This window comes from Spermophilus citellus (assembly GCF_964194105.1).
Source record: "Spermophilus citellus genome assembly, contig: SCAFFOLD_122, whole genome shotgun sequence".
In the NCBI taxonomy this organism is placed as follows: domain Eukaryota; kingdom Metazoa; phylum Chordata; class Mammalia; order Rodentia; family Sciuridae; genus Spermophilus; species Spermophilus citellus.
In genome coordinates this window covers 572,721-598,861 of record NW_027673113.1, presented here as the reverse complement: position 1 = coordinate 598,861, position 26,141 = coordinate 572,721, and the positions used below count along the sequence as shown (strand labels likewise).

Below are 26,141 nucleotides of genomic sequence, written 5' to 3'. Positions count from 1 at the left end.
ATATAAAGAATAATATTCAAATTGACATCTTCATATTTAGGCAGCCATATAGACATATTTGCTTTTATTTGAAATTTATTTAAATTTATATAAAATTCTAAGAAATGCTTGTAAGAAAATATTTCACTGATAATAAAAGAATGCTTTGATGATATTAGATTAATTTATGCCTAAATAAAGATGCTACAAGTTAATCATAGAATGTTACAAAGGCATATATTCATAAACAGAATTTGTTATTTTTCTATAGAGATACAAGTTAAACTTCAATGTACCTACAATGTTCTGTGGATGTTTTTGTTTTTGTTTATTTTAACATAAGTGTATACAACAGGCAATTTCATTTATACCCTTGAGGATCTCAAAGATTATTTTCAAACTCCTCATTTCTCATTCTATGGCACGATTCACCAGCTCAAAAAAGCACATTATAGTACACATTGTAATGCTTGTGATACAAATTATTTGACATCTTGGTCATATCGCTGTAGCAATGTGGATATGCTTTGTTTTAGCACATATCCTGGATGTATGGTTCCATCAAACTAACAAATGGCAGTAATATAAGAACATGTGTTGTAAATGGGGCAGTTGAGCAAATCATTTGACAATAATTTTGCTGGAAATTGCAGTAAACGGAACAAGAAGTTCACACATGCTCTTTCTTGTAAACATTTACAATGAGGTGAATAAGGATCATTTAATTTTTATGTCTGCCATTTCATCATTTGAGGAATTGTACACTAACTTTTAGCAGCAAATGATTATGGTGCAGAAGGTAATTTTTCTAAGTTAAAATGATAGCTTATTTTGGGGGGGTTGAAAATTAGATTACAGCCACTAATCTGAGGTATGTATAACAAATCAAACTTTATGTGATTTTTGTGAAAGAGCTAAATGTGCTAGAAACTGTGTAGCTTTGTTTAATATACTACGAAACAACTTTGATTACTGAGTTAAAATATGGTTCTGATAATTTTTTCCCAAACAGCAAAAACTTTAAATATGAAACACAGAAGTAAATATTAAAAAGTACATTTTTGTAACTAGTAAATTATTCACTATTTATATAAACTGTTGGGATACAAATTACAAAAGGTTGCTAACTATCAGATTTTAAAGCTTAATACGATTTTTATGTGTAGTAAGTTCTTTCCTCTTTTTGGAAACAGCAAAACTCAAAGTTAAATCCCTATGTGTATATGCTCAAAGATTAGAATGTAAGTCCTTACTAAAGTTGAAGACCAAAGTGAGTTCTCTTAAAGATTATGCTCAGTTAGAATCAGAGGTGGAAGAAGAGATCACCCAGAACAGAAGAGATGGTCCAAATCAATCAGATGGGAATTCTCATGGAAAATTTATGATGGGTATATTTGGCAAAAGTCTCAGGTTTAGGCATTAGTAATAATACACACCATTTTTGCAGAGTAAAAATCATAGGTAAATCAGGTTCCAAATCATAGTACTCAACTACAGTCAGTGGGAGTCAGTTTTTAGACATAACCCACGTATTTTTTTTAAGACAGAGAGAGAGAATTTTTTAATATTTCTTTTTTTCAGATTTCAGTGACATAACATCTTTATTTTATTTTTATGTGGTGCTGAGGATCGAACCCAGCACCCCGAGCATGCCAGGTGAGTGGGCTACCGCTTGAGCCACATTCCCAGCCCCAACCCCACTATTTCACTAAGAACAGAGAAAAATTTTGCCAGGGGTAAAGCACATCATTGATGGTGGAAAAATAAGTGAAATGCCTTTACCTTAGAGCTACTTCTCTGACAAGATTTGATAAACACAACCTAGGACTGGCCTATGAAGAAGATCATATCTTTGTTTACTAATATTGGTATATATAATCCAGTTTGGCTGTTGATATCTCTCTTCCAAGAGTTCTCTCTGAAGTTAGCGAACTAATGAAGTACCCATGGACTATTTTTCCAAATGACAATGGTTGTATGAAGTTTTAATTATTCTTTGAAACCTTTAATCCAGTTCTTGAAACTTGTACTAGCATATTTTAACTTCCACTGATATTTTCTGCTCTTTCTTCAGATTCAATTCTGGAATCTGATTCTCTAGAAGAGCTGTGACCTTCTGCAGGTAGTAGTGGCTTACTACTTGACTTGCATCATTGAATAGGTTACAGACTTGACCTATTCTGTCCTTGGGTTAGCATCAGGTAGGACCATTCTCTGAGTATTTTTGTTTGTTTGTTGTTTGGGGTACTAGGGATTGAAACCAGGGGTACATTACCACTGAGATACAGGCCCCAATTTTTTTTGAGATGAGGTGGTTTCATTAAATTGATTAGGGCCTCAATAAATTGCTGAGGGTGGCCTTCAACTTCTAATCCTCATGTTTTAGTCTCCCTGGACCTGGAGTTACAGGCAGACACCACCATGCCCAACCCTCCAAGTGTTTTAACAGTTTCATCTAGAGAACTTGTAATATTTCCTCTATAGTTTTGCTTTCAATTATTTTCATACTTTGTTCTCAAATTGAATTGAAAGTTTTATATTGTAAATTTTTGTCATGGCTCATTAGTATTTGCTTCTACCACTTCATACCCTCAATTTGAGAATTTTTGATGTGTTTCTCCAAAACCTGTCCTTACTCTTTGATTCCGTACATACAGTCAAGAATTATACAACAGAGTCCCTTCTTTTATTTTTTTTAATTGTTATGCATGCTTTCAAGAAAAAAAAAATAACAAATGTAGGATGGTAGAAAATTGAAGAACATTTAGCCTTTTTGGTGCTAAATGTATTTTTGATAAAAGTAATTTATTTAGATATATTATGAAGATTTGATTTCACATGATCTCAAACAGCATATTTCTACCAATATATTTATTTCCCTTTCAGATATTTTCATTCTAAAATTGTTACTCAATTCACATGAATTTTATAATTCATAAAATTATTACTCAATTCCCTCTACTGAGTACTAGTTTTAGGAATCAATATTAGCAAATAAAGTACTTCCTTCCAAGGAAATTCCACACTGACTTTTGAGACTTTACAGAAGCATGAAAATACTGCATTTTTCCAGTTCCCTGGTGGATTCCAACTCTGTATCCACAGGTGGATTTCTAGTCCTCATAGCCCCATATGAAATTAGATCCCCAATTGTGAATAAAGTAGAAATATGATCAGGATGAAAATCAGTGTGTGGAGATACTTGACACCCCAGAAATCCCAGAATAGAAGCACAGAAACCAGTATGGCAATAGTCTGGCCTGAAGTCTGAGCCCTAATTTTCTTAAACTCATTGATTAGTGATCAAAGAGGAACAACTAAAGAAATAATAGATAAATCAATATGGAGTGTTGGTGTTGCAATAATCCAAAAGAAATCTGGAAATGAAAGTAACAGACAAATTTTAAAAATGTAGGGGAACAAGCAGAAAACAAAGAATAATGTGGGGGACCTAAAGTTAGATGCATTAGTAATTACTTTAAGTGAAAATTGTCCAAACACAGTGGCATGATAGCAGACACTGTCAAATTAGATAAAAAGAAAGAACAAACAATAATATGGTATAGAAAAACTCACTTCATATATAATGCAACAAGTAGACTATAAGAAAGGGGAAAATGGGCTATTAATACAATAATCAAAAAGTAGGAGTGTTATTAATAACAGACAAATTAGATTCTAGAACAAAGAAAATGACTAGGAATAAAAATATCTACTACATAATAATGAAAGGATCAGTTTACCAAGAAGACATAGCCATCTGAAGTGAATATATGCATATACATATAGCCACAGAATGCATTAAAACATTGACAGAAATAAATGCAGCAATATTATCATCCATAATTTTAGTTTAATATTTACCCATTCCTGTCTTGGAGATAGAACATTAGCAAGACAAGAAGTACTCAAACTACCATCACCTATTTGGACCTGACATCTATATAAGACTATACATGCTAAGGCAGAAAATTCCCTTCAAGTGTACAGGGAATATTCACCAAAGTAGACAATATCCTATATTGGAAAATAATCTGTGACTAATTTATAATAATTAAAATCATAGAATGTTCTCTAACCTTTATGGAAATAAATAACAAAATATCTATAGTTATTTGACAATTTAACACCACACTTCTATCAATACATGGACAATAAATGAAATCTCAAGAACTGAGAATATAACTCAGTGATAAAGTGCTCTTCAGTACAAAAAAAAAGTCTGCAGGTAAACTAAAAATATTTTGAACTGCACAGAAACTGGCAAGGTGGCATTTTTTTTTGTCAATTAAAAATTAAATTAAAAAATCCACAGAATAAACATATGCACACCTTTAAAAATATGCAATAATTAAGTACAGTCAATTGCACAAATTCCCAATGTGTCAATTTATACAAAGTATCAAATGAAATATGAAATAAAAAATATTATTGTGAAAAAACATTGTTCAGTGTTAAAAATATACCAAGGGTCCATACTTGTATAACCAGAGATAGAAAAATAAAACAGAGATAGAAGATAAATTGTGCACTAATATGGTGAGTCTCTGGTTTTGATCATATAAAACATTTTTTCATAATTTTTTTTGGTTTGGTGAGGAGTCAAGGTTTCAATATAGAACTAAACATTGTGGACAAGAAGACTCACGGAGTTGTATAACTAAACTGCTACATCTCCTTCTATGCTTTTGCCCCAGGCAGAACTTGTCTTCTCTAAATATGTGCTGAATGTGTTTATTACTAACTGGTTTTACAAATTGCAGAGTTACTAACATACCAATGTTTTTCCTTTTAATAGATTACTAAATCTTTTGTCTTCCTTGACCATTCTGAAGCCTTGATAGATTAACAAAATAAAATGTGAAAGAGATGTGATTGTTTAAGATAAAGTGTGAATATCAAGAGAGATTTCTTCCACAGTCGTTTCAGGCTCTGTTCTTAGGGACCTAAGATACTTCTTCTCCCTTGCCCTTAGAAACAGTCTATAGATGTGTTGTTGAAACTAAATTCCCTTCTATCTGGATAGTTACTAAATCACTTTGTGAGTTTACAGAATCACAACATGCCAAATTTGTAGGATAAAACTTGAATGCTAAGTTTAAGGAAAAATATCACTTTATCATGGCAGTAAACATAGACTTCATTTCCCAAATGTAGGAATAAACATAACATAGACATATATCTCAACAATTTTAGTTTTGAATATCCAAATGAATGATGATTATTAAAAACCTATTAATAATTCATAAATTTGAAGTATTTGTTGTCATTATACTATCACCATGCAACATCATATTTCTCATAGTCAGAAGAAAAATTCTGAGAAACATAAAAGTGTGGTCTTCTAGGGAGTTTAGAAAAAAAACACCTAAATATAGAACAACTTCTCTTGGCAGTGGCTTTAGTGTGTGTGAATCAGGGTATAAGACAGCTGCCAGTGTAGTGGTTTATCTGCTGCTGGATTTAGCTGGTGAATTATAATTGTAGTGAGCACACTTTTTCTAAGCATGCAGACCCAATTTTGACTTTACATTAAAATATTCTTTTAAATTTAGTACCAGCATTATTTTCATTATAGATTTTATAGTCAGGTGGTAAAAATATAACCTGCTTTGGAGTTTTATCCATGCTGTTTCCCATAGACTCATAGTATAGAGCTAAGGTATTCGGTTCTATGATTAAAGTTCAAAATTTCCACTGGTTGAAGAATGTTCTCATCTTTCCAAATAACAGTCTATGCTCATTGTAGGACACAAATTGAGGACACAAGTCCATTAATGCTCAGAAATTTTAAGCAAAATAACATGAGAATGACCATATTTATAGAATCCAGAATTGTGAATAATTTTTAATAAATTAATAAAAAAACATGTTATAGTTCTCAACAGTCCAGTTTTTTAAAAAAGTATTTCTGATTTTGGGAAACCCTGACAAAGGTTTAGAAATATAAATTAAATTGCTTGAGCGTCTCTACATGAACAATAGCTCACCACAATATAGCAGTATCTTGTTGTAATGATGAAGCATTTCAGTGACAGGCTGTTCTGTTAAAGTCACCTATAGGTAATGTTAAAAACCTACTAGTTACTAATTCATACATTTTAACTGTTTATTGAATGTGTTAGTTCATTAAATAATCAGATATTGTTTTACATTACTTCAATAGATTCTAATTATTTTATGGGATTAATAGTAACATTCCTAATAATTCTTTGGCGGATTCATTTTTTTAGGAAAACATTTGCTGAACAAGGCATAATTCTTGGCCCCAGGTATACAACATGGAACAAGGTAGACAATAGATTCCCTTCCCTTTCTTACCATATATGGTTAAAGAGAGAAGGAAATACTGGATCATGTAATTAGGAGATTTTCCTGAAATCAGCTAACTGTTTAGGAATGAAAAAGACTACATGAAGGAAAAATAATGTCATATAGATCCAAAAAGTGCTGGACCCATGGGTAGGGCCAGAAGAGGAAAAGTATGTTCTGGGAAACACGATAAGCTAAGTTTTCATAAAAAATTTCACTGACGATCCACCCATACCAGCCTGCCAGGGACCCAGGCTCACAGAAGGCCGAGGGCCATCCCTTCACCCACAGGCACCCTCAAGAGCACAGCCTCTGGCACAGGACTGCCCCTTCAGTGCAGCAGTCTACAGAGGGAGGTCAAGCTCAGCAGCTCAAGTCCACTCACACAAACCCGTCCAGGACTAAGGCTCACAGTAGGCCCAGGTCCATCCCCTCCACCAGCAGGGTAGACACGGAGCCCAGCCTCCAGCACAGGACCACCTCTTCCCACCAGCAAACTACAGCCAGAGCCCAGGCCTGGCCCAGATCTGCCCACACGGACTTGTGCAGGACCCAGGACCAGGGTAGGTCCAAGTTTACACCTCCTCCCCTACCTGGGAGCCTAAGCCTAACCCACTTCCATCTTGGGACACTGCAGTCATCGCCATAGCCTTCCTTACCCAGTAGCCCCTAACTTTTTGACAACAGACAGGGCCTAGAAGCAGCTGCATCTCAGAGCAGGCATCCCAAAGAGATTGTGAGGCCCACCCTTTCAGCCCCATAAGACATTGCTTCCATCTTAGGGCCCCTCTACTATCATCTCGAGTTACCTTGGCGATTGCTGCCACCAACTTTAGATGCAGTAGCATACATTGAGGGACTCCAGCAGGGTGTTTAAGCCCAACATCAGAGTGAGGTACAGGTACTACAAAAATATAGAGCGAAACTGTAATATCTTAAATCCATGCTGCAAGAAAGGAAGACACATCGACAACATGAAAAAACAAAGGAAGGAAACTGCCCCAAACAAACCAGGACACTACAATAACAGAACCAATAGACAGCAAGGTTGATGAAATGTCAGAGAAGGAGTGCAGAAGGTTCATAATTAAAGTGATCTAAAGGAGCAAATACAGGCAAAAATTGATCACTGCAACAAAGAGATAAGGCAGCTAATACAGGTAGCAAAAGATTACTTCAAGAAAGAGAGAGAGACTCGGGGGGAAAAAAGTCAGAAATTCTTGAAATGAAGGATAAAATAACTTTTCCCTGGACAAGTCTACACCACCACCCCCCAAAAAAGAAAAGGTTAATTGAAGAAGAATATTCTAGTTGAGTATGTCTTCCAGCAATTTCTGGAGCATGGGCTGTGAGAGAGGTGCTGAATAACTAGAAGTAGTGTATTAATGTGTATCAATACTATATGAGAGAGAGAAAGGGCAAGCATGTTGAGCCTTTAGGTATTTACTAATTTATCACCAGTGAACATAATTCTAACTTAAGGGTGAAAAGCGTCATGCTGGGAAGCATCAATTATGGAAGATACAATAGAAAACAACAAAGTAAAAGAAAAGAAATTAGATCTCTTAGGCATCAATTTGCATTAGGTGAATCAGAGCTTCTATAGATTTTGAGCTGGGAACTTTGAAAAATAAAAGACTTGGAAAAGAAGGAAAAAAAGACTGTTTTGTAAAAGACCATATAGGGTAGTTGTTGAGCTTTTTGATTAACTTATTATTATCTTCTTTCCTTAATAATTTAAACAAAGAACTAATGAGAACTAATAAAAAGACATATCAAAATAACACTTGAAATATGACAATGTTGTTCATGTAATTTATAATATAAAGTAACCACAGAGCATTGGAATGTATTTTGCATCTTGGTGTAGAATAGGAAATCAGAATATTACACTTTGCTTAAAGTTTTCCCATACTTTATTTATACAGTTTCTCTGATTCTTTTTCTTCTTTCTGATTAAGGAATAAAAGGCTAAATATTAAATATTTCTGTTCCTTTTTAAATATTTTAAACCAAATTTATCACTGATTTATTTAATGTGAAGTTTTTGCCAAAGATAGTATGAACAACTTTGTCTTTACTCTGCCATTTTTGGGTTGACTAGAAGAAACTGTTGAAATCAAAATGATTGGGATATATTTTTATTGTAGGAAACAAGACTGCTTAAATTTTCTTAACATATTCATTGCTTTTTTAAAAAAAACCCTCTGGAAACAACATTCAAAACATAGTGATCTCAAAGTAATTCACTTTTCAATCATTTTCTTCTCATGCCCAAGTCTTTTAGTCATATTTGTTATTTTCAGTATTATAACAGATTGGCACTCTTGAATAATTTCAAGAGTACAGCATATGTACAATGGCCTCGCCCATACATTTTCTTGAATCTCAGCTCTATAGTCTGAGTCATTTTTCATTCTGGATGACAAAATACAGAGAAACAGAAAGTAATTATGAAGTGTTGGTATGATTTGATAGTAAGGAGTCAAAGAATCCAAGCACAAAAAGAGCTCTTTGACTCTTCATAGGCCAGCTTCCTACCACTGTTCAGGCCAATTCCTAAACAACTACAGGAGACATAGTGTGGAGCTATAACAAGAGGTGCATGTTCTCACAACTTTTGGGAATGTGAAGTCATATTACATATTCTAAATTCTTTTAGAATTCTATCACTGAAGATTACTCCAATCTTGTGGCAGCATCCTTGCATAACATTAAATATATTTTGACAGCTAAACTTTATCTGTTAACTATTTGAACCCTTATTGCTTGACATATAATAAGTATATAATAATTATTTTATTTATGGTAACAGGATGCCTCCGTGTAAATAACAACTGATGATCTCAGATATGTGAGGACTATGAAGGAGTAACCCCTGCTTCTTTCTGTGGCTTAAAGATTAAATTAAATAGTTATCCAAGTAACAGATTTTTCTTTGAATTAAAAAGGAACAATAGATCCTCATTGCATTAATTGCTTCATGAATTACTTCAGATTCTTGTTTTGTTTTCACTCTAATGACTATGTTTAAAGGATAAGAAACAAACTAAGAAAAACAAGGATGCTAGGAAACACAGGCTGGGGCTGCCTGCCTTTGGCCACTGATCATTTAAAATGACACCTTTTGTGACTTTTTCTCCTGCATCATTTGGTTGCTGAGCTACATTACAAAGGAAAGAGTCCAACAATGAGTTAGTGAAACAATAGGGCATGAAAATGGTAAAAGTTATGCAGTTTAGTCTTACCTTTTGGGGGACAGATTAGGACATAAAATACTAAAACCTAATTCCTGTGACAGCGCTTGTATAAATAAAAGAAAATATTGCATCATAAATCCAGACCACTGCCACTGACTAGAGCAGAAAGGATGGTTGACAATTTAAGTTGGTTTAGTTACAAGGTTAAGAATGTAATCTTGTGACAAACAGTTTTATAATCAGGATTAAGCTTCAGTGCCCTTCAAATAAGGAGATTTGTGATAGAAAATTATACAGGCACTTTCTCAAGTAACCTTAATGTCTACAGTATTTATTTCTTTTAACAATTTGGCTGGAGAGGGGTTTAAAAGAATCTCTGAGATACAATGGATACATTTGAAAACTTACAATTTCTCATTTGCCAGAGGCTAGCATTTAAAAATATAAAGACAAAAATAATTTTTCCTGATTAAGTTTATATTTTTAGTCTTGGAACTTAACATTTTGAGAAATTATGTATCAATTTCTGCAGACTTAAGTGGGTTTATCCTAATAGTTAAGTCAGGATCGCCTAAATTAATTTGCTGCCATGTATTTTTATATATCACCATTTTTTTAACCTCACAACTGAAGAGATTCCAAGTCAAAATATATCTTGTTCTCATATAGATTATCAACATAGACTCTAATTAGTTCTCTTGTCTTATATGTTTTCATTTTTTCCTAGAATCAGAGAGTTAGGCAAAACAAACTATATTTAAAAAATAAACCAGTAACCCCAAAATACTAATGAAGGACATAGTTAGATTGTTGGATTCATTTTGTTTTCATTTTAATGAACATGTTTAAAGGATAAAAAACCAACTATGGAAACGAAGATGTTGATTGCTAGATATTGCCAGTTGATGTGTTTGAAATTCCTTAACTAGTTTAGTAACGTAACACCAATAAGATTATATTATATGTATTTTCTTTTTCAGACTGTGTTTTTCAAAAATGATCACACCAATATTCTGCTTCCATTTCAAATGAAATATCAAAAGAATTCAGATTTCCAGGTATCCTCAATTTCAAAAAAATGTCTCTGACAATTTACTTCAGTCACATGTTCTATGGCCACCTGGTTGGACTTCTATCATCTAAAACAGACCCATTTATGAACTACTTTGTGCAAATATCCACAACAGTTTTATTTTTCCTGTTTTGTACTCATTTCCCACTCCTTTGTCTCTTTTTTAAAAATTTTAAAGTAACAGTTTTCTACCCACTTTCCTTTGTGTCAGTCTTCCATTTTTATTTACTTCATGACCTTTGAATTCTATGACCTATCAACTCAATGACTCTCTTATAAATATTCTCAGTTGTCTAGCTCCATTATCTTTCCAGTCTAGAAAACCTCCAACACCATTTCAACTTAACTGCCAACATTCTCCAAGCCTCTATTTAATTGTTGAGTGATGCACAAATATCCCACTTTTAAGTAACAACATACTCAAATATTGTGACTTTATTTGGCCCCTCAATAATGCCAAATAATCTCTTTTGTTATGATTATTATTCTTAATCTGCTGTCTCCTGGCCCATGGACAATCTCTTAAAATTTTTTCAGTTGTGAAGTCTGTCTTATCAGTTTAACTTTATTATCAGGCAATGACTTGACTTTGTAGCTTTAGAGAGGAAAAATAAAAGTTAATTTATAAGAGAAGTCTCAAATTCCTGCCAAAGAGCCTTCAAATTTACCTGAATCCCCAAATATCTGCATTACTATATATACTGTTACAATGGGAGACAAGGCCCTTTCCTTTTTTCTAAAGCTTCTCCTTCAAACTTGTTCTGATTTATCCACATTTATCTCATCATTGCTAATTCTTCATTCCCCTTTACATAATACTCTTCTTATTTCTTTTAACTATCTTCAATTCACATTATGACATCTTCAAATCTCCCTGATTTCTATCATTCTCAGTCCCTATTTTTTCTCTTTTGCTTCACAGCTAAAAGTCTTCAAAAAACATTCATTTCTACATACTCATATTTGTCTAATAAACTACAATTGGCTTTCCTATGGTCACTAAGAACCCTAAAGATGTTTGCATCCTAACTCTTAGTCTTCACAATCATAAAAAATATTACCTAAATGACAATATGGAAATTTCTTATGTAATTTTAGTAACAGATCTTGAAATGGAGGTATTATCCTATGTTATACAGGAGGCTTAATGAAATCACAAGGCTGAGTCAGAGGAAGAAAAAGGAAGAGATCAGAGTGGTGTGGTCATGAGCCTCTAGAAGCTAAAAAAAAGGAAGAATTCTGGTTGCTTCCAGAAGGAGCACAGCAGTGCCCACATGTTAGGTTTAGCTCCATAAAGCCTTTTTCAGACATCTATAATGTAAGATTGAAAAATAATATTTTTTCATGGTTTAAGCCACTAAACCTGTGGTAATGTATAATAACAGCAATAGGAAACTAATACTACTTCCTGGCTGGTAAAGGCAATAGTTGAAAACTTTTAATTTCACCATATTTCACACTCCTTCCTTCCTGAAACACCATCTCCCATTACCTTTTAGTCCATTGTGTTAAGAATTTTTCTGTTTTGTTTAGGATGAGCTTTTTTAGTTTCCTTTGATTACTCTTCTTCCTCTTCCTGTTTCAGACATTTCAGATTCTTTGGCTGTATCTTTTCAATTTTAGACCACTTGTTTTGTCTCTAAAGAAGATGTCATCATAATCAATTTCCATTACTTTATTTACCATTCTTTAATTTCAAGATGCATACCTTAAAATTGTACTTTTATTTATTCCCAGATTTACATAAAAAATTCAAAGTTGAAGTGAAATATATTTCATGTAATGGAATACAAAATGTTTCTTGATATGTTTTAGATATATATTCTAATATTTAAGGAACAACTATTTGTTGAATTTTGGTAAACTATAAAAGAAGCATATCCATAATAATTTTAAAACATTATGAAAATTATTCTGTATTTTCCAACTACACAGCTCCATGGGGTTAGATTCTTATTAGACATTCTTTATTTTTTAAGAGAGAGAGAGAATTTTAATATTTATTTTTTAGTTTTCGGTGGACACAACATCTTTGTTTGGGTGGTGCTGAGGATTGAACCAGGCCACACACATGCCAGGCAAATGCGCTACTGCTTGAGCCACATCCCCACAGCCTTAGACATTCTTATTACACATTCCTCATGTACCTTTTAGGTTACGGCTATTCTTACTACTTAAAGTTACCAAAATATGCCAAGGTTTCCCCTGCCTTTGAGCTTTTTTATCCAGTTCATCCTTCTTCAACTCCCCTTCTTCGCTGTCTAGATTAAACTATTCAGTATTGAGTGAAGCAGCACATCCATCTGAAATGTTATCCAACCCTTTAATTTCATGTCGGCCTGAATTGATGCCTTTTTAAGAAATCCATTAAAATCTTCTAAATTTCTCTTTTATCACTGAATATTCCTTTTTTTTTTAGAGAGAGAGAGAGAGAGAATTTCAATATTTATTTTTCGGTTTTTCGGTGGACACACATCTTTGTATGTGGTGCTGAGGATCGAACCTGGGCCCCACGCATGCCAGGTGAGCGCGCTACCGCTTGAGCCATATCCCTAGCCCCTCCTTTTTTTTTTTAATCTTAGGTCATATGTGATTCTAGCAGTAGAGTCTTGATTTTGAGAACAGAGGCTGAGTCTTCTTCATCTTTGTGGCTCATATTTTTTTAAACACATTCCTTCTGGCACACAATAGGTACCTAATTAATATTTATTTAACACATGATATTAAGAATTTTAAAAATAAATTTTATAAAGTAAAAACTACAAGTATTGACTGATTATAAAAATTGATTTATTGTTACTCAGTTAAAATTGATTCATATTTTATATACTACATTGTAATCAAGTATCTCACAATTTATTTTGCATAATGAAATATAGACTTTAATATAATGATTAAAAGAATATGTCATTTGCTAAGTACATGTAATTATATTAGATGAATTAATTGCTCTGTATTTGATTCAATAGTTCTGAAGTGCTTGTTGACCTTTCAAATAAAATTTGTGGTATCAATTACAGTTTTATAAGAAATCATATTTTTTCTTACATATTTATTTAATTAGCTACTTTATTCATTTAAAATGTTTTTATAAAATTAAAGACACACATCTAACTAGATTGTACAAAGGTCTTTCAATAGCAGTTCACTGTGAAGTAGAAGCTAAAAGAAACTATAAATTTATAATAAAAAAATAAATTATAAATATGTAAAATATACCATATAAAATCAAGTTCTTCCATAATTCCATATCTACAGTTCTCGTGATCTTGCTGTCATTGGAAGTGAATCGAATTAAAGTTATCTATCATAAGAATTTTTACAAACTGATAAAATATATCAAATGACTTGCAAAGAAAAGAATATTTTCATAATACTTTAAAATAAATAAAACTTATTTTCAGCTTTAACTACTTGAGAAAAAATCATAATTATCTGTGACTACCTGGGGAATTCAGTCACTTCAGTCTTATACTTTCATTATATTTAAGATTTCTATAGATCAAAAATACTTCTAAGGTTTTGGGGATATGTTTAACCACTCATTTCATATATAAAAATGGGAACTCTGATTATTTGCAAGAACTACTTGTCTTCAAACATAATCTTTCCCATGTCATGTCCTAATCTAGGATCCCATCTAACCATAAGCTTTTTTAAAATTAATAAAGTAATTAATTTGTTTATTCATTGTGGTACTGGGGATGGAACCCAGGGTCTTGTGGCATGCTAGACAAGTGCTCTATCCCTGAACAATATCTCCAGTCCTAGCCATGTTCTGTATGAAAAAAAAATTGTTTTGGAAAATTAATCTATTTTTTTTCTTGCACATATTATATAAGTGTTAGACCCTTGGAACTACTTCGGTCCCTCTTCACCCACATTAGACCAAATGGCATCCCAATTATCCTAGTTTCTTCCAAGGGAAGAATGTGAAAACTAAATAAAGAGGGCAAAAATAAAAGAGTATATTCTCCAGTCCTTTATATTTCCATAGTGAGGACCTTTACATTTCCAAAGTGAGGGAGCATATAAGGATTTAGAAGAAAGGCAATACTCTTAGAAGCAGGAAAGACATGCTGGAAGATGAACCATGTTTCTCATCCCTGAGGCTCGAAACCAGAAGATTCTCTGAGGTGCAGAGAAGTTGAGGGAGAATTATGCAATTGGAAATCCACATGATGACTTAAATTTTCTCACCTGAATTCCAGAGGAATGGCCAAATCAATTAAAGAAAGTTCCACACCAATTAAAAAAAATTAGAGAAAAGGGAAGCAAGACCCATATATTATGCTGCTGACAGCCAGGGAAAGCAAAAAGATGTAAGAGGACTTGGTCTTAAAAAGAACTGCCCAACTTATGTCCAATATAAAACCAGGATGACTCATGTGCTCCTAGGGTTAACAAGCAAGTAGGAAGCCACCCACAGATCTAAAAAGTAATGTAGATGGGAACTAGTTATCAATCTATGTGGACAAATGCTTGAGGCCTAGATTAGACAATGTGCATCAAGATGACACTGTGGACATATGTCTCTGCAGATCCTTCAGCAACTCTTAGTCCCTTATGGTATGATATTTGGAAGTTCCTTTCTTGAATCTTAGTCATACATAAGTGGCAACAAGTCAAAAAAGACTGAGTTTATTTGCTTTACTCTGATAAAATACAGCTGTTTCAAAAATGTAAAATACTTAATACAAGAAAAAAAACTGAATGAAATGATAATATATAGAAAGTTACTTTCTAAATGCATCAACCACTGGATGGAATTCTTACACATTACTTGGCAAGATGTTGTTCTTGACATTTTGGTATTATGCCATGTTCTGTTTCTTCTTTCTCCCTGTCCTCATATAGACTGCAGCCTGACTATCTTACTCCATGCTATAATTTCCTCCCTTTTAACTTTACTCTCCCTGTCTACAATGCTCTGTAACCAATTAATTGGCCATGTTCTTAATATTTTATATGGAGCACCAATGCAGAGAAATAAAACCTATGAATAAGTCAATGAAAAGATGTAAGAAAGTGAACTAAGTACATTCTTTTTCATTCATATATTTAAGTGGTTATGTCTAGAAGTACAAACATATAAATATCTTTAATTCATACATATCGAGCACATATCACAGGTACAGATTTTGGAGTTGAATATATTATGAAATCATAATCTAAAAGTGCACCTTTTATACATGACTTCCTCACCCAGACTTGCAAAACCTAGCACCATCTGACCTGTGCCTCCCTTTTAGACCTAAGTGTATAGGAGTCAGTATTTTCTAAGTTCCAGGTATGTTGACCTTTATTTTTCTATCATTTCAGACATGCAAGTTAGGTATGGGCTCTGCGCAAATATTCTTCACGCCTCCCTGTGTTCTTCAAATAGATGCTTTCACACTGTCATTCAAATGTGAGTTATTGCACCATTTATTAGTCATCTCACTATGACTTATGAACCTCATAGTGATTCTCTGAATGGCATTTATAATATTTCCCCATTTGACACCTAATCTTTTTGTTTTTATCAATTGGCTTTCATAGCATTTAAGCACATAAAATTTACTTTTATGGTTATTACTAGAATACTAATTTTTGTCTGTTTTGTTCAATGTTTTATTCCCCTAAAAAGATATACTCAATTAATGTTTCTTAAATGTTCATAAATAATATTGTTTTTGGTTATTATTAAACAGTTAGTTTATTAGAAACATCCTAACATTAGAACTTAAAATCTGTAGGAAGAGCTATACCTTCCACCATTCATTTCTGGCCTAGAGGATTTCATTTGACTTCCTCATCATTTAGACCCAGAGTTTATTTTACACACAGCAAACATAAAAAATACTTAATGATAATTTTTAAATAATATCATATGACAATTTGATTGCAGTAAACAGCCTTTTTTTTAAAAAAATTCAGAATTGATGCTTTCCTTACCATACTCCAAAACAAAAATATATCATAAATAGCCTGGATATATATGAGACATATAAGGTTATTTTTCTAGGTGCTTTTAAAATGCATATATAAATAACTATCAAAGATAAAATAAATGATCACATTCAGAGTTGGAAAGACATGTGGAAATGGGTACTTATGTGTATCATTAAGAAAATATAACATCACAATTTTATTGAAGGAAAATTTAAATTGTGTATTGAATTAACAATGGCATTTTCCATGGCATGGTGGATATTTCAGATACCAAAATAATTTTACATCTTTTGATAGTAGAGACAGTTTCAATCAATGGCTCCACAAAAAAAATTGATAAGTGCTTGAGAACATAAATGTGTTTAGCTTGATTTAAACATCATGTAATGAACATACATATCAAACATCACATTGTACTACATTAATGTATATAACATTTAGGTTTTTGTGTATCAGTTAAAAATAAAATTGGCTCTTAGAACTGTAAACTCACATCTCCCACTGGATATTCACTTATTTAAATTCATGAGGCAATGAAGAATTAGAAGTGATACAATTGTTCAGATTTGAATGGTAGTATGGAGACATCTATTTGAAAATTACAGAGAGACAATAAACAACATTTGTACAAAGTCTATAACTAACTAACTTGTACATCTGAAGTGATAGAAAAATGAAGTCCAAAGTACTTGGAACACAGAAAACACTCTTGTGTATAAAAACAATTCTCAGCATTGAAAATATTATCACATGAATTGCCCTTCCTTGAAACCTGTAAAATGCTTTCTGATGTTTAAAAATATTTCCTAATTTCCTACTTTTTTTATCCACAAAATTAAACAGCAAACAACACACTTGATATCATATGTTTAGGGGTAGTAAGTAGTCTTAAGTATTTCAATAGAATATATTTCTTAATAAAACTCAGCTCTGGTAATGTAATCATATTGAATTAGCTAAATAAAAACTAAAATAGGATCTATGGATTTTAATTATATATTTCAAAACAACTTAGATTCTAGAATAAGGCTTGGCACTTAGATTATGAGACTCGGTTATCTATATAATTTAACCACATGGAAAGACTAATTTACTGATGGACCCTACTTAATTATTATATAAGAGTAAATAATCACTCAATCACAATCACACTAAACTCTGTTTTTTTTTTTTTTTAGGAAGGAATGGCAATAATCAACCTTTGCTTATAGTCTTGTGGCATTTTAAAAATTGACTTAAGTCACACATCACCTATTCTTTGAAGTAATATTGACAAAAAAGTAAACCTACTTCATATGGGCTATTAGTTTTCTTTTTGTAGTGCTTTAAGAAGTACATTTTTATAATGCATCATTAAAAATTATTCCTGTTGTGGCTTTAATCTATAGGTTGAGCCAGGAAATAGAAACTGAAACATGCTTCATGTTGAGAGAAGATGCTGTGCTCCCTAGGAAGAGTCAAGTAAACCCCATTCTGAAGGCAACAGCCATAAAGATTTAATCATACAGAATTAAGACTGATCTCTCTCTTGCCTCAAGGCAATCCGTCATCTATTTCTTTACATTCTAAACTCTCAAAGTCTTCTAAAACTGAGAAACTATCCAATTGAAGTAATTGTCATTATACTCCTTGTGCATCTTTGATCCTAGTAATCATTATATTATAGCTACAATAAATAATTTGAGGAAAATTGTGTTATTAAAGAGATCAAACTTAGGTAAGCATTATCTTATGGGAGAATATGAGCAGTATATTTGGTTTTTCTAAATCTACTTCTAAAAGTAGATAAAGATTTCAGCTTTCATTCTTTCTTTCTGCCATGTGAACTTTATGTGTATCATACATGTATCAGCTAGACAAGTAGATAAGTACATAGGTGGATAGGTAGATGATAGATGGATAGATCCAGTTAAATGTTACTACACTTAGTTAACGCTATTTTAACTCATGGTGTCTAAGCTCCAGTGAGAAAACAGCCCCTGCCAACCACACTTCTCCTCTAGGTTTTCTAAATGATATGTTTTCTAGGTAAAGGAAGGAGCAGGAGGCAGGAGCACAGATCAGGATTATGTCTCACATACAAGAAATGCTAATTTCTGTGGCTTTTCCAGGTCTCATTATGCCCTTAGGAGACTGCAAATATTGACATAAGTTATTGTCTTCACCTTCAGGTACTAGATGGAGTTCATTTCATAACAAAAGATCCTTTCTCAGAAAGGTCTTCCTGAAGTGGACTGTTCATTTCATCTCACAGTCTCTCTTTCCCTGAATATGTACAAAACAGCCTCAGAGGAGAGTGAGTTCATGAAATCACTTCAAATAGGACTTAAAACAGTGAAGGCCTCTGGATATCTAGGTTCTTTGGCTGAGTTTGACTTAGTTTCAATTGCCACTGCTGGATTTGCTCCTCTAGTTTATTTGTTTGTTTGTTTTTGTTTTTCTCCCAGGCACACTGGAGCCCATACATAGGTGTGTTAGCTATAACCTGATGCTTAAAGTGTGTGTCCCAATGTAATATATACTAACATGGAAAAGTTGTATTATTTTTAAAAGTATCTAATATCCATGTTAGTTGTACTACAAATATTATTTTGTTCTAAGAAGACTTTATTGATTAATTATTCTACATTCAAAACCTCTTTTGTTGTGAATTTTAAGAGTGTCTTTCAAATTTGGAGGGATTATGTGTGAGAAACCAACTCTTTAAAGTTGTAATCTAGTATTGTGATTATTTTTATTGTCACTTTGTTCAGTTTTCACTCTTGATCTTAAACATCTAAATGTCTTCTGTTTTCATTGATTATCATAAGTGAAATCTTGTCAGATTGGCACCATCTATCTTCAGAGAAAATACATCCAAATCTTTTCTCTGTGCTCTCATAACCAGAATAGCTTCCCCGATCATAGGAAACCTTCATTGGTGTCAAGATGAGTTTCCAGAGGTGTGCTGTTTCTCTAGACCACAGTTCCCAATAGAGACAAAAATTCAGACTTCTTAATATTTCAAGAAAACTAACACTTACAGAGAGCTGTTTGCCAGTGTATTAAAAGAACAGAGAGTGTTAGCATATATAATGCCCACAATGTAACTATTCCTTCTAAAGTACACACAGGTGGACCAAATTCACAGTTTATGACTGAGCCTGGATTACATCCAGGCAGTCTTATCCTATAGAACCTTTGCCCACTCTACTATTCTGCATGGACTATTATGTACTTCCAATAGTAATACTTAATACACAGATGTATATAAAATGGATTTTATTTTTTAATCAGGTTTTAGGGAAATATAATAGCTTTAAAAGTGTAAACAAGGATTTTCAGCATAAAATTAGAGATTAGGATAAAACAAGAGATTAGGATACTCAAATTTTCCAGATAGGAAAACTACCTTTTTAAAGTTTTATTTTTAATTGACATATAACAATGGCACGTGTTTATGAGGTACAGTGTGATAATCTGGTACATGCAAATGATATATAATGATCAAATCAGGGTAATTAGAATTACAGCTCTTCAAATATTTATTATTTTATTGTGTTTGAAGCCTATTAACTGCATTTTTCTAGTGCCTCATAAAACACATGATAGACTATTATGAACTATAATTGCCCTACTGTGCTATAGTATACCAGGACTTACTTCTCTTATCAAATTGTATCTGGGTACCTATTATCCAACTTCCCTATCATTACCTATCACCTGTCTCCTTCTTACAATTCTTAGTCTCTAATAATAACTGTTTACTCCCTTCTTCTTGCTAAATAATATATTATTATGTCTGTGTGTGTGTATTTATATATATATATATATGTGTGTGTGTGTGTGTGTGTACATTTGCAATTATGTAGTTGAGTATGTATAGTCATATATGTATATGTTATATACACATATACATGCATATAAATACATATACCACATATATATATAACATATTCTTTATATGTATTTAACATTTATTTATATATATATAACACTTTTTTATTGATTCATATACTGATGAACACCTCAATTGATTCCAGATTTTAACCCCTATGAATAGTGATGCAATGAATACGGAAGTGCATGTAACTCTTTGATATGCTGATTTCTAAAAAACTTTCTTAATCTTTACACTGTAGAGTACTTTTTACCCAAACCTGTCAAGGGACATCATAATCAACATGGTCATTTTATGCATCATTTTAGTCAGCAAGCATTCAGGCAACTTAAGTTCATCCATGTTAATATTCTTTACCAAAAGTTTCTAACATGAAAACTATGTTTTTAATAAAGGTCAAGACAATTTTAATAAAGACCAAGACAATTACTTGTGTTAGAAAATACGTAGGTTTGCAGAAGCGGCTCCTCTACCCTGTGCCACCGTGGCCTGGAATTCCAGCCTTGAGCCACCCTGTGCTGGGTTCCTTGTTCACCAAAGCGTGGCTCCACAGCCCAACATTAGGAAACACAGAGGCTTGAGGCTGCCATCACCACAAAACTGGGATATCAACACTTGTATCAAGAAACAACAATAAGGACCTGGTAAGACGTCACCAAGGTCCTTCTGGCCTGACTGCAACAGAGGTTTTCCTACTAGGGGTTCCTAACTGTTTTCTTGTTTCTGAGGTAACAGGGAGTCTTGCATGGGGTTGCCTATCTCCTCCTACTAAAACCAACTTCCTATGATTACCTTCTCACTAGTCATATAATCTAATATGACCATATTCTCACCTCCTACCTCATAAACATCTGAGCCAACCCCCCAGACTACCTTCCACCATCAGAAACTGTAAACCATCACACAAACCTTTTGACTATATAGTTGAAGATAACCAAACTAATCATTTCTGTATATAGTGACAAAACTGTAAATGTAAACATAGAAGCTAATTGCCATATGGCTGCATTTTGGGTGCATTGTGCGCTATAATATTGATCTGTCCCTTAAAAGTGAGGTATTGGTAACCTGTAGGTACACCATAAGACAATAGGGCAGAAGCTGTAATACTTCAAGTCTACACTGCAAGATAGGAAGACACATAGACATCATGAAAAACCAAGGGAGGAAAGTACCCCAAACAAACCAAGACACTACAATAGAATCCATAGATAGTGAAGCACGTGAAATGTCAAAGAAGGAGTTCAGAATATAATAACTAAAATGATTTGGGAATTAAAGAACAACCTAAGTGAGTAGATACTGGCAAAAATTAATGACTCCAACAAAGAGATAAGAGAACAAATTTAGGTGACCATCAATCACCCCAACAAAAAGATAAAAGAGCAAAGAAAGTTTGTAAGATATTACTTCAAGAAAGAGATAGAGACACTGAAAACAAACAAACAAACAGAAATCCTGGAAATCAAAGAAACAATAAGCTAATTAACAAACTCAATAGATAGCATCAACAACAGACTAGACCACTTGGAAGACAGAACTCAGACAATGAAGACAAAATATACAATCTTGAATATAAAGTTGACCTCATAGGGAAGGTGGTAAGAAACCATGAACAGAACATCCAAGAATTATAGGATATCATCAAAAGACCAAATTAAAATTTATTGGGATACAGGAAGGTTCAGAGATTCAAACAAAAAGATGCACAATCTCTTCAATGAAATAATATCAGAAAATTTCCCAAACATGAAAAATGAATTGAAAAAGCAAATACAAGATTTTTCAAATGTACAAAATTACAACAGATCAACATCAAGACACATTATAATAAAAATGCCTAGCATACAGAATAAGGATAGAATTGTAAAGGCCATAAGAGAGAAAAATCAAAATACCTATACGGGAAGACCAATGTCGATCTTGTCAGATTTTTCAATCCAGGCTCTCAAATCTTGGAGACCCTGGAACAACATTTACTAAGCTCTAAAAGATAATGGATGCCAACCAAGAATCTCATATCCAACAAAATTAAGCTTCAAATTTAAAGATGAAATAAAACCTTCCATGATGAACAGAAGCTAAAAGAATTTACAGCAAGAAAGCATGCACTATAGAACATTCTTGGCAAAATAGTCCATGAGGAGGAAATGAAAACTAACAATGAAAATCTGTATAGGGAAGAACTACAGTAAAAGAAAAGCCAACCAAAGGAGAAACCAAAACAAACTAAACACCAAAAATAAACAAAAATGACTGGTAATACAAATCATATTTCACTTTTAGCCCTAAATGTTAATGGCCTAAAGTCACCGGTCAAAAGACATAGGCTGGTAGATTGGATTTAAAAAAAGATCCAACAATATGCTGCTTTCAAGAGACTCATCTCATAGAAAAAAACACCCACAGACTGAAGATAAAAGTTTGGGATAAAATATACCATTCACATGACCTACATAAGTAAAGAGAGGGTTTCCATTCTCAGATCAAATAAAGTAGACATCAAGCCAAAGTTAATCAAAAGGGATAAAGATGGACATTTCATACTGCTTAATGGAACCATATATCAATAAGACATAACAGTTATAAATATATATGCCCCAAACAATGGAGCATCTATGTTCATCAATCAGACTCTTCTTATTTCAAGAGTCAAACAGATCCCAACACAATAATTCTGGGTGAGTTTAACACATCTCTTTCACCACTAGATAGATCCACCAAACAAAAGCTAAAAAAAGAAACTATAGAACTCAATAATATAGTCAATAACTTAGACTTAATTGACATATATAGAGTATATTATCCATCAACGAGGGAATACACTTTCTTCTCAGAAGCACATGGATCTTTCTTTAAAATAGACCATATGATATGCCACAGAGCAAATCTTTGTAAATATGGAAAAGTAGAGATACTACCCTGCATTCTATCAGACCACAATGAAATGAAAGTAAATATCAATGCTAAAATAAAAAATAAAAGCTACTCCAACACCTGGAGACTAAATAATATACTATTGAATGAACAATAGGTTGCAAAAGATATCAAGAAGGAGATTAAAACCTTCTTAGGTGTAAATGAGAACACTGATATAACATATTGAAATCTCTGGGCAACTAGGAAGGCAGTGCTGAGAGGAAAGTTCATTGCATGGAGTTAATTCCTTAAAAGAATTAACAAATCAACAAATCAATGACCTAAAATTACATCTAAAAGCCATAGAAAAAGAAGAACAAACAACACCAAAAGCATTAGAAGACAGGAAATAATTAATATCAGAGCTGAAATCAATGAATTTGAAACAAAAGAAACAATTGAAAAAATTCACAAAACAGAAAGTTGGTTTTCTGAAAAAATAAAAATTGACAAACCCTTAGTCATGCTAATGAAGGGAAGGAGAGACAAAACTCAAATTACTAACACCTGTGATTAAAAAGGAAATATCACAACAGACACTATAGAAATACAGAAGATAATTAGAAATTATTTTAAAAACTAGTCTTCAATAAAATAAAAATATTGAAGGCATTGACAAATTTCTAGAGGCATATGATATGCCTAAATGAAATCAGGATGATGTACACAATTTAAACAGACAAATTTCAATCAAGGAAATAGAGGACACCATCAGAAGCCTACTAACCATGAAAAGCCCAGGATTGGATGAATACAAAGCTGAGTTATACAAGACTGTTAAAGAAGAACTAACATTAATATTTCTCAAACTATTTTATGAAATAGAAAAACAGGGAACACTTCCAAACACATTCTATGAGGCCAATATCACCCTGAATCCAAAACCAGACAAAGACACATCAAAGAAAGAAAACTTCAGACAAATATCTCTAATGAATATAGATGCAAAATTTCTCAATAACATTCTGGCAAATCAAATACAAAGATAGTGCATAATGATCAAGTAGGGTTCATCCCAGGAATGAAAGGTTGGTTCAACAATACAAAATCAAAAATCAATAAATGTAATTAATCACATCAATACACTCAAAGATAAAAAATTCTATGATCATCTTAATAGAAGCCAAGCCTTTGATAAAATACAGAATCTCTTAGTGTTCAAAATGCTAGAAAAACTAGGGATAACAGGAACATACCTCAACATTTTAAGAGCTATCTATGCTAAGCCCCAGGCCAGAATCATTCTAAATGGAGAAAAATAAAAAGCATTCCCTTTAAAAACTGGACCAAGACAGGGATGCCCTCTGTCACAACTTCTATTTAACATAGCCAGAGCAATAAGACAGATGAAAGAAATTTAAGAAATACAGATAGGAAAAGAAAAATTCAAATTATCATTATTTGCAGATGATTTGATTCTATACCTAGAAGACCCAAAACATTCCACCAGAAATCTCTTAGAACTAGTAAATGAATTCAGCAAATTAGCAGGATATAATATCAACATCCATAAATCAAAGGCATTTCTGTATATAAGTGACAAATCCACTGAATGTAAAACTAGGATAACCACCCCATTTATAATAGCATCAAAAAATCACATGGGAATAAATTAAATGAAAGACCTCTACAATGAAAAGTACAACACATTAAAGAAAGAAATTAAAGAAGACCTTAGAATATGAAAAGATCTACCTTGTTCTTGGATAGGAAGAATTAATATTATCAAAATAACCATAGTACCAAAAACAGTTTACAGATTCAATGCAATACCCAATCAATGTCTTGAAAAATTATGTTCTTTTTGTGTAATATGAAATGAATTGCATTCTGCCATCATGTATAACAAGTTAGAATAAATAAATTAATTAATTTAAAAAAAGAAAATATGTAGCTTTGAAGCACACATACCCTGTGACTCAATAGTACATTAATTATGCTATTTCAATGAAATTATTCTTTTTGACTTGAGGAAGCATTTTGGAAAATAAATGGGAAATTCAAAGATACATCTACCTCAGGGCTTCTCAATGTTGATACAAGACTTTTGGTGCTGAACAATTCATTGTTGCAGAGTGCTGTCCTGTCTGCTCATTGTAAAATATTTGGCAGAATTCTTGTCCTCCATTCTCCAGATGCCAGTAGGATTTTTCTCTAAATACAGTGATTGCCAAATATTTCCTGGGGCACAAAATTAAACCAGGTAAAGAACCTCTAATCTAAATATTTACATCACTGCAAACATTCAAGTAAACATTAACTAAAATTGTCCTGTGATCTAATGAAAAATAAAAGATTCAGGGAGAAAATTCCCTTACAAATATTAGCCCTGAAGGGATGGTTAATAATAGGTGGGCATTATATGTGGTAAAATATTAATAAAATATATATATAAACATGCAAAATATTTAAAACATAAAAGCAATAAAAGGATACCCTTTATTTGTCTGTATTGGTGGAATTTTCTGTCAAACACATCAATGGCTTTATTTTTTTCCCCCACATAACTCAGATTTCAATTTTGCTTTGATTTTCAAATCAAGATTATATTCAGTATTTAGGCCACATACTTATAGGTAAAAATGTACCTATTTTCAAATGAACTATTAATTTAATATCAGAAAGATAAATTGTCCTATGAATATTTACACCTAATTGCATGGATTTAAATGTAAACTACCACACATAAGATGACCTTCCATCTGAAATAAGTGACTTGATAAAGATTCACTGAAAATTTGGCCATGAATATTTCAATATCCTTTTTATCTACTAATTTTCTCTCCCTTGTGTTTGATATAAATGGTACATTAGCAGCTCCCTAGTCTCTTGGACTCTCTGGTGA

General features: G+C 32.7%; 1 long non-coding RNA gene across 1 annotated transcript; it reads left to right on the top strand.

The window, feature by feature from the left end:
- The first annotated feature begins 1,568 nt into the window (after positions 1-1,568).
- On the top strand, positions 1,569-10,983 carry LOC308640098. The gene is made up of 3 exons (XR_014020171.1): positions 1,569-1,635; positions 2,054-2,180; positions 10,472-10,983. It is a non-coding gene; the product is annotated as an uncharacterized lncRNA (long non-coding RNA).
- The last annotated feature ends 15,158 nt before the right edge of the window (positions 10,984-26,141 follow it).